This window comes from Callospermophilus lateralis, unplaced genomic scaffold (genome assembly GCF_048772815.1).
Source record: "Callospermophilus lateralis isolate mCalLat2 unplaced genomic scaffold, mCalLat2.hap1 Scaffold_45, whole genome shotgun sequence".
In the NCBI taxonomy this organism is placed as follows: Eukaryota; Metazoa; Chordata; class Mammalia; order Rodentia; family Sciuridae; genus Callospermophilus; species Callospermophilus lateralis.
Genome location: NW_027514398.1, coordinates 6,581,558 through 6,587,689, shown reverse-complemented (window position 1 = coordinate 6,587,689; position 6,132 = coordinate 6,581,558). Strand labels below are relative to the sequence as shown.

At 34.7% G+C, this 6,132-nt stretch overlaps 1 non-coding gene across 1 annotated transcript; it reads right to left on the bottom strand.

The window, feature by feature from the left end:
• Nucleotides 1-1,525: 1,525 nt before the first annotated feature.
• LOC143388971 (U2 spliceosomal RNA) lies at nucleotides 1,526-1,714 on the bottom strand. The gene has a single exon (XR_013090085.1). It is a non-coding gene; the product is annotated as a U2 spliceosomal RNA (small nuclear RNA).
• Between the last annotated feature and the right edge of the window lie 4,418 nt (nucleotides 1,715-6,132).

The window sequence follows — 6,132 nt, the reverse complement described above, 5'->3', positions numbered from 1 at the left end:
CCCCAAAACCAATACTTAATGTCTGCCACATACCAAATATTCAGTATATATTAGATTATATTATTTTTGTCCACAGTTAGGTATGGGATCAATGCCATAATGCATATTGTCAACATCATCTGGCATCCGAAGATGTAAATTTTTATCCCAGGTTCCAGTGTAGATTTCTAGTTAATTGATTTGTTCCTCCAAGTCTTAAAGTCTTTTTTTAAGACATTCATGAGGATGCCACACTAGCTCTGTGTATTTTTGCCTTGAAAAAATTAGATAAAATTTTGGGTCTAGAGTCTATTATAGCATGTGGCCTATGATAGATAATCAATAAATGCCAGTTCCCTTCCCTCTCCTCCATGTAAGGTTGTTGTTTTCAGCCCAATTCTGGTAATAGCTGTGAGACCATAGAGAATCATTGACCCTCTCTCTGTCGAAGCACCCTACCCATTACTTTGATAAGTAATGCCTAATTATTTCCTAATAAAAATACCATTTAGAGGAGCAAAGAAAAACACAAGATGATAATGCTCTGAGGAGAATCTACACTTAATATTTCAACATAAGGAATTATTAAGATAGATTAAAAAGTTTCACTATTTCACTTGCAAAAATTAATGACTCTGTCACTGCCTGTAAATGAAAAACCATAAAACAGATGATGTCAAATGACATGATAGCACCTGGTTATACCTTCAGTTAATAACAAACTGCAATGTTATTGTAAAATTATTTATGCTTGCTAAGTGAATGTTTATCATGATTAAAATGGCAAGGTAAAGAATAAAAATGCCTTGAAATAAGTATATCTTAGAGAAAATCAGCAGATGTTACCTGTGCTGGACTCAGGAAAATCTGTCTCCTCAAAATGAAGTGTGTTTGCTCTTTTTTGAATATAGTTAAGCTCTTTACTCATTTCAAAGACCTAATCACATGGCAAATTCTTAACATTTTTGTTTTCATAATTTTTTATATGAAAACTTACAGAACTTTAGTAATTATTCCAAAACAAGCCCCTCCACTTTCATAATCAGTCTGTCACAATGAAAGAAGTTCTAGATATGGAACAGTAATCGGGATTGAAAGAGTAGTTAGGTTTGCCAGGGGGGAGGAGAACTTTCTGCCAGATTTAAGATGCAATTATAATCCTAGGAACTAGTATTTCCAATCTCTATGAGATTCTTAAGGTAAAATATTCAAGATCACTTGTCATAATGAAGTGTTATTAAATAACACTGTCAGAGAACATTTGGGAGAATTTTCTAGGAGGTGAAGAGGTGTTAAAGAAATTACTCAATGAGTGATGAGATTTTTGAAAGAAATTGATATTTGGTACAGGAAATTATATGGCCTGATTTGGCCAACCCTGGTGGAAAAATAAGTTGCCAAATACATTGCATGATTTGAGTTTATGAACATTCCTTCAGTCAGTCATTACTGCTCACTGATCCAAGGACCCCATCCCACCTGCTGTATGCACCTGGAGTTCCACATGTTGATTAATCCTCATCCTCTTCCTCCTCCTCCCCATCCCTTGGGGGACACTGCTCCTGAAAATACTGCAAAACCAGGACAATGTATGAAATGACAGAACAAATTCCTATTCATTCCCTAGTTTCAAAAGCCTATTTAATATAGCACTTTCAAATGGAGAATATATTAAACTGATTAAAAAAAACCCCAGCTACCATGCTTGATCTAATCCAAAAGACTGAGAAGCTATTACTTCTCTTTTGTGAAATGATTTATGCTATAAGAATTTTTACAGGCCTCTTCTTTCCGAGAGTAAACAAATGAGAAAAAAGTTTGTCCACACCTGGCCACAAGTTTATTCTTTGTACTTCTTTGCATTTTTGAAAAGTTTTTATTTAGTCTTTTTGTGGTTTTTAGTACTTCTAATATATATTAGAGTATATATAGTATATTATATATACTAAATTATATATATATATAATTTATTGGTTCTGTGAATGGAACTCAGGCCTTCACACCTGTGAGGCAAGTGCTCTTCCACTGAGCTATATTCCCAGTCCTTAACGGAATTGTTTTTTTTTTTCTTTTTTTAATTAAAACTTTTATTTCGAGAGAAATACAAATTTAGAAATAGTTAAAATAAATAATGCAGACAGATCCGATTATTTTCTAGTTTTTCCCTAAGGTAATTTTGTGAAAACTGTACAGCAACATGAAGACTATTGGCATTGATACAGTGAAGATTCAGAATATTTCTTTCACCAGAACAGTCCCTCATGTTGCCCTATGGTAGCCTCCCCCACTTTCTTCACACTCCTACTCCCTGTTTAACCCCTGACAAGAACTAATCTGTTCTCCATATCTATTTTGTCATGTTAAGAACATTATGCAAATGAAATTATACAATATGCAAACTTTTGGAATTAGCTTTTTGCACTCAGCATAATATTTTGCAGATGTGTCCAAGTATTTTATATGTTTCTTTTTGTCAGTGAGTTAGTATGCCATGGTATAAAGCTACCAGTTGGGCTTTTAGGAATAAAAAGCTCCTGTAAGCATTTGAGCACATATTTTTCTGTGAACGTAAGTCTTCATTTATCTGCAGTAAATGTTTAGGAGTGCAGTGTTGGGATCAGATGGGTAGCTTTTTAGCAAACTATGTATTTTCCAGAGTAGTTATGTTAGTTCATATTCACATCAGTAATGTGTAAGTGACCTAGCTTCTCTCTGTCCTGTTAGGGTTAGAGTTCTGTGATTTCTTTCTTTTTTCTTCTTTTTTTTCTATTTTAGCAATTCTGAGAGCCATGTTGTGACATCTCATTATATTTTCATTTATCTTTTCCTAATATTTAATGATGTTAAATATTCCATGTATTTAATTGATATCTGTATGAAGGAGCCACATCCCCCAGCCCTATTTTATATTTTATTTATTTAGAGACAAGGTCTCACTGAGTTGCTTAGAACCTGGCCATTGTTGAGGCTGGCTTTGAACTCACAATTCTCCTGTCTCAGCCTCCCAAGTTCTGGGATTACAGGCATGTGACACTGCACTCCGCCTGGGGAATATACTTGGTAGCATCTCTCACTTTCACTTTGGTTTTTATCTCCCTCCCTTTTTTTTCTAATTCTCTTTTGTATCTTTGTATTGACAATCAAAGACCAGTAGAACTATAGTTACAGTACTAGGAGAATACTTGTATCTTTTCACCACAGCTCCGATTCCCATGATTCACAAAATACTCACATAATATTTATAAAATCCAGTCCACATTTGGGAGTGGCTAGCTGGTAACAATATATCAAAAAGATCCATTACTTGGAAGCAGCTGAAGATTGATGTTCCTCCAGTTTGACAATAAGTATCCATGGTCCATTTTAAGTGCAGTTATATTGCAGATACTTTAGAGCTATGAAATATTTACAAAGGAATACCTCTAAATTACAATTTTAAATAGCTGCATCAAGTATGTTTCAAAAGACCTTTTGACTTTTAGAGTTAGTTTATCATTATTTGCTTCATTCAAAGGCAAAACTTAAAGGTCCCTATTGGAAGTTGCAGAAGTTGTGCTTATTCCTGTAAAGATAATGGCCGGATGGGTAATTGCTCTTCAGAGACAAGACCTGAGAAATAATAAATACCAAAATCCTGCAAGTCTTAGGTAAGATCAAAACCTAAAACATCTTTTGAAATAAGAAAATTAATTGATTACAGATGCCTTTAAAGCCTGTTTTAAAATGATCTTTTCATTGTTTCTCTTAGTTTCTCATCTCTCCTTACTACTTCCATCCACTTTAGTATCATACATGCAGTGATGATACCAATTCTGTCTAAAAAACTTTTAGATATTTAAAACTGAGAGGGAAAAAGAACATCACCAAAACTTGGTTCTCTATATTTGTTGGCTTTTTTAATGACTGTAAAGACAAGTGAAAAACAAAAGTGCCCATTTAGTTTATATCTGGAGAGTCAAAGGATTTTAAAGAGGTTAAGTAATTTGTTCATAGGCACATTCAGGAAAAGAGGAAAGCCATTATATAAATTCAGATCCATTTTCAAAATCTGTTTTGAAAGTGTGTTACCTGGGCACCCTGACCCAGGAAACAAATTCGGGGTTCAGCAGGTAGAAGAGGACAGAAGACCCCCTTAGGAGAGTAGACACACTTTATTCAGAGGTGGTAACAGCCTCCAGCTTCAGATTTAGCTCTCAACCAATTTCTATTTTAGCACTCATTTGCCCCCATTTTGTCCCCATTAGCCCTCATCAACCCCAATTAGTCCTCCAGTCTTTTCCATAAGCCGGTTTTATATGCAGGCCAAACAAAGAAGGTAACTGCAAATAGGTTACATAAGGAGGCAGTTGCTCACAAGTTAAGGCTTATGACCTTGAACATATCTGCTGAATTAGTGTTTCTGCCTTGATTAATCATAACAGCTGGTTCCCAGCCTTGGCTTCACACTAAATATATAACACAGCCTGCTGGAAATCTCACCAAGGGAGCCTAACTATTGCCATTTGGGGCCTACCCCAACAGAGTGCTACATTGTATCTTCCTAAGAGGATGAGAGTGATCTAAGTTCCCACCCTTTAGATCACTCCCATCCTCAACAGTTTTAGAAGAAATTGATTGGTGGTTTGGATGTTTCAGTATTTCTGTTTAATCCCTAGCCTTTTTCTGGAGTTCTCTGATTTCCTTTTAGGCAAAAATATATGTAAAGAATCTGCACAGGATAAGAAATGCATTCATTTTATCTTAGATATTAACAAGGATAAAGAACTTAATTTCCAAATAAAATTTAAGTTGCTATACAATTTCAATAACTGAATCTCGTTATTCCTTCCTCATTCAATCTATATTTTTTATTCATTCATATTGAGTTTTAAAAGAGGTACACCTTACAAACCTTGCATTTTACATGGCTATACAAAATATGGTGATAAACTTGGTCAATTTGATCAGAATCTTAACATTACAGCTTTGGCCACCTTATTCCAGGGAAATAATTTTAATAATGTGAGTGAGAGCTTACTCTATTCAACTAAATACATATTTAATTTCAAATAATGTGGCTATAGTTCAGAAAAAAAGAAAGTTGTGCTGTCTTCCACAAGAAAAAAAAAATACCATATAGTATATTAGGATTATAAGATATTATATTAAGTGTTATGAAAAAGTGTTTCGATCTTCCAATGAAATATATTTATTCGATAGGTAATGGAGAGGGAGGAGACAGGAAGTTTCCATAAAGGAGATATCTGAGGAGGGACTTGATGGATGGTTGACTTAGTCTGTTTAGGGTGAAGTGTCAAAACACCATATGTGGAATGGGTTTAACTATAGTCATTTATTTTCTCACAGTTATGAAGACTGGAAGTCCAAGATCAGGTGCCAGTATAGTTAGGACCTTGTATGGGATTTCTTCTGGGTTGCAGACTGTTGACTTCCAATGATTTCCTTTATGTGGTCTTTCACCTGTGCATGAAAAAATGCTATAGAAAGAAGGCCATGGAAAGAAAGCAAAATGTGTGAATCTCTTTAGTTCATGTATTGGAGATTTATCATAACAATACATATATTAGTAGAGAAATTTGTAATCTAGCAAATTTTGCAAGACTTCTGGAATTGTTGTATTGTTAGGTTCTTCATACTGGACAATTCATGATCTAAGGCTATGCCAAGAAGTCAAGATGTCTCCTAGCCTCGGGCACATCAAGAATTTGTTGATATTCATTGTAGATTTCCAAATTAAAATGACACAGGCATGCTAATAATGCATGTCTTCTTGCAGTTTTTTTTTCTTCAGTTCTCACTGAAGTGTAATAATCCTCTCCCAGTACCTACATATTGAATTCCAGAGTGAAAGAATGTCGGGGGATTATATTGTACTCCATCTACCTTACTTTCACTCCTGCCTTGCAGAACACCAGCAAGCAATATATCAGGATCGTTTTTGACCAAGACTAAAATAATTTGGAAAAATAATTACTTAAGCAAGATAGAACTATATCCCCTTCACTTTAAAGGAGTTTGGATGTTAACCAACCTATAAGATGTTCCAAGGATGCAGTATCCTTCTCAATATGACTTCATTTCTTAAGGTCACATCACAGATGTACTACTTCAGTGATTAAAATTACTTCTCAGGCATTAAGGGGAGGGAGAGAG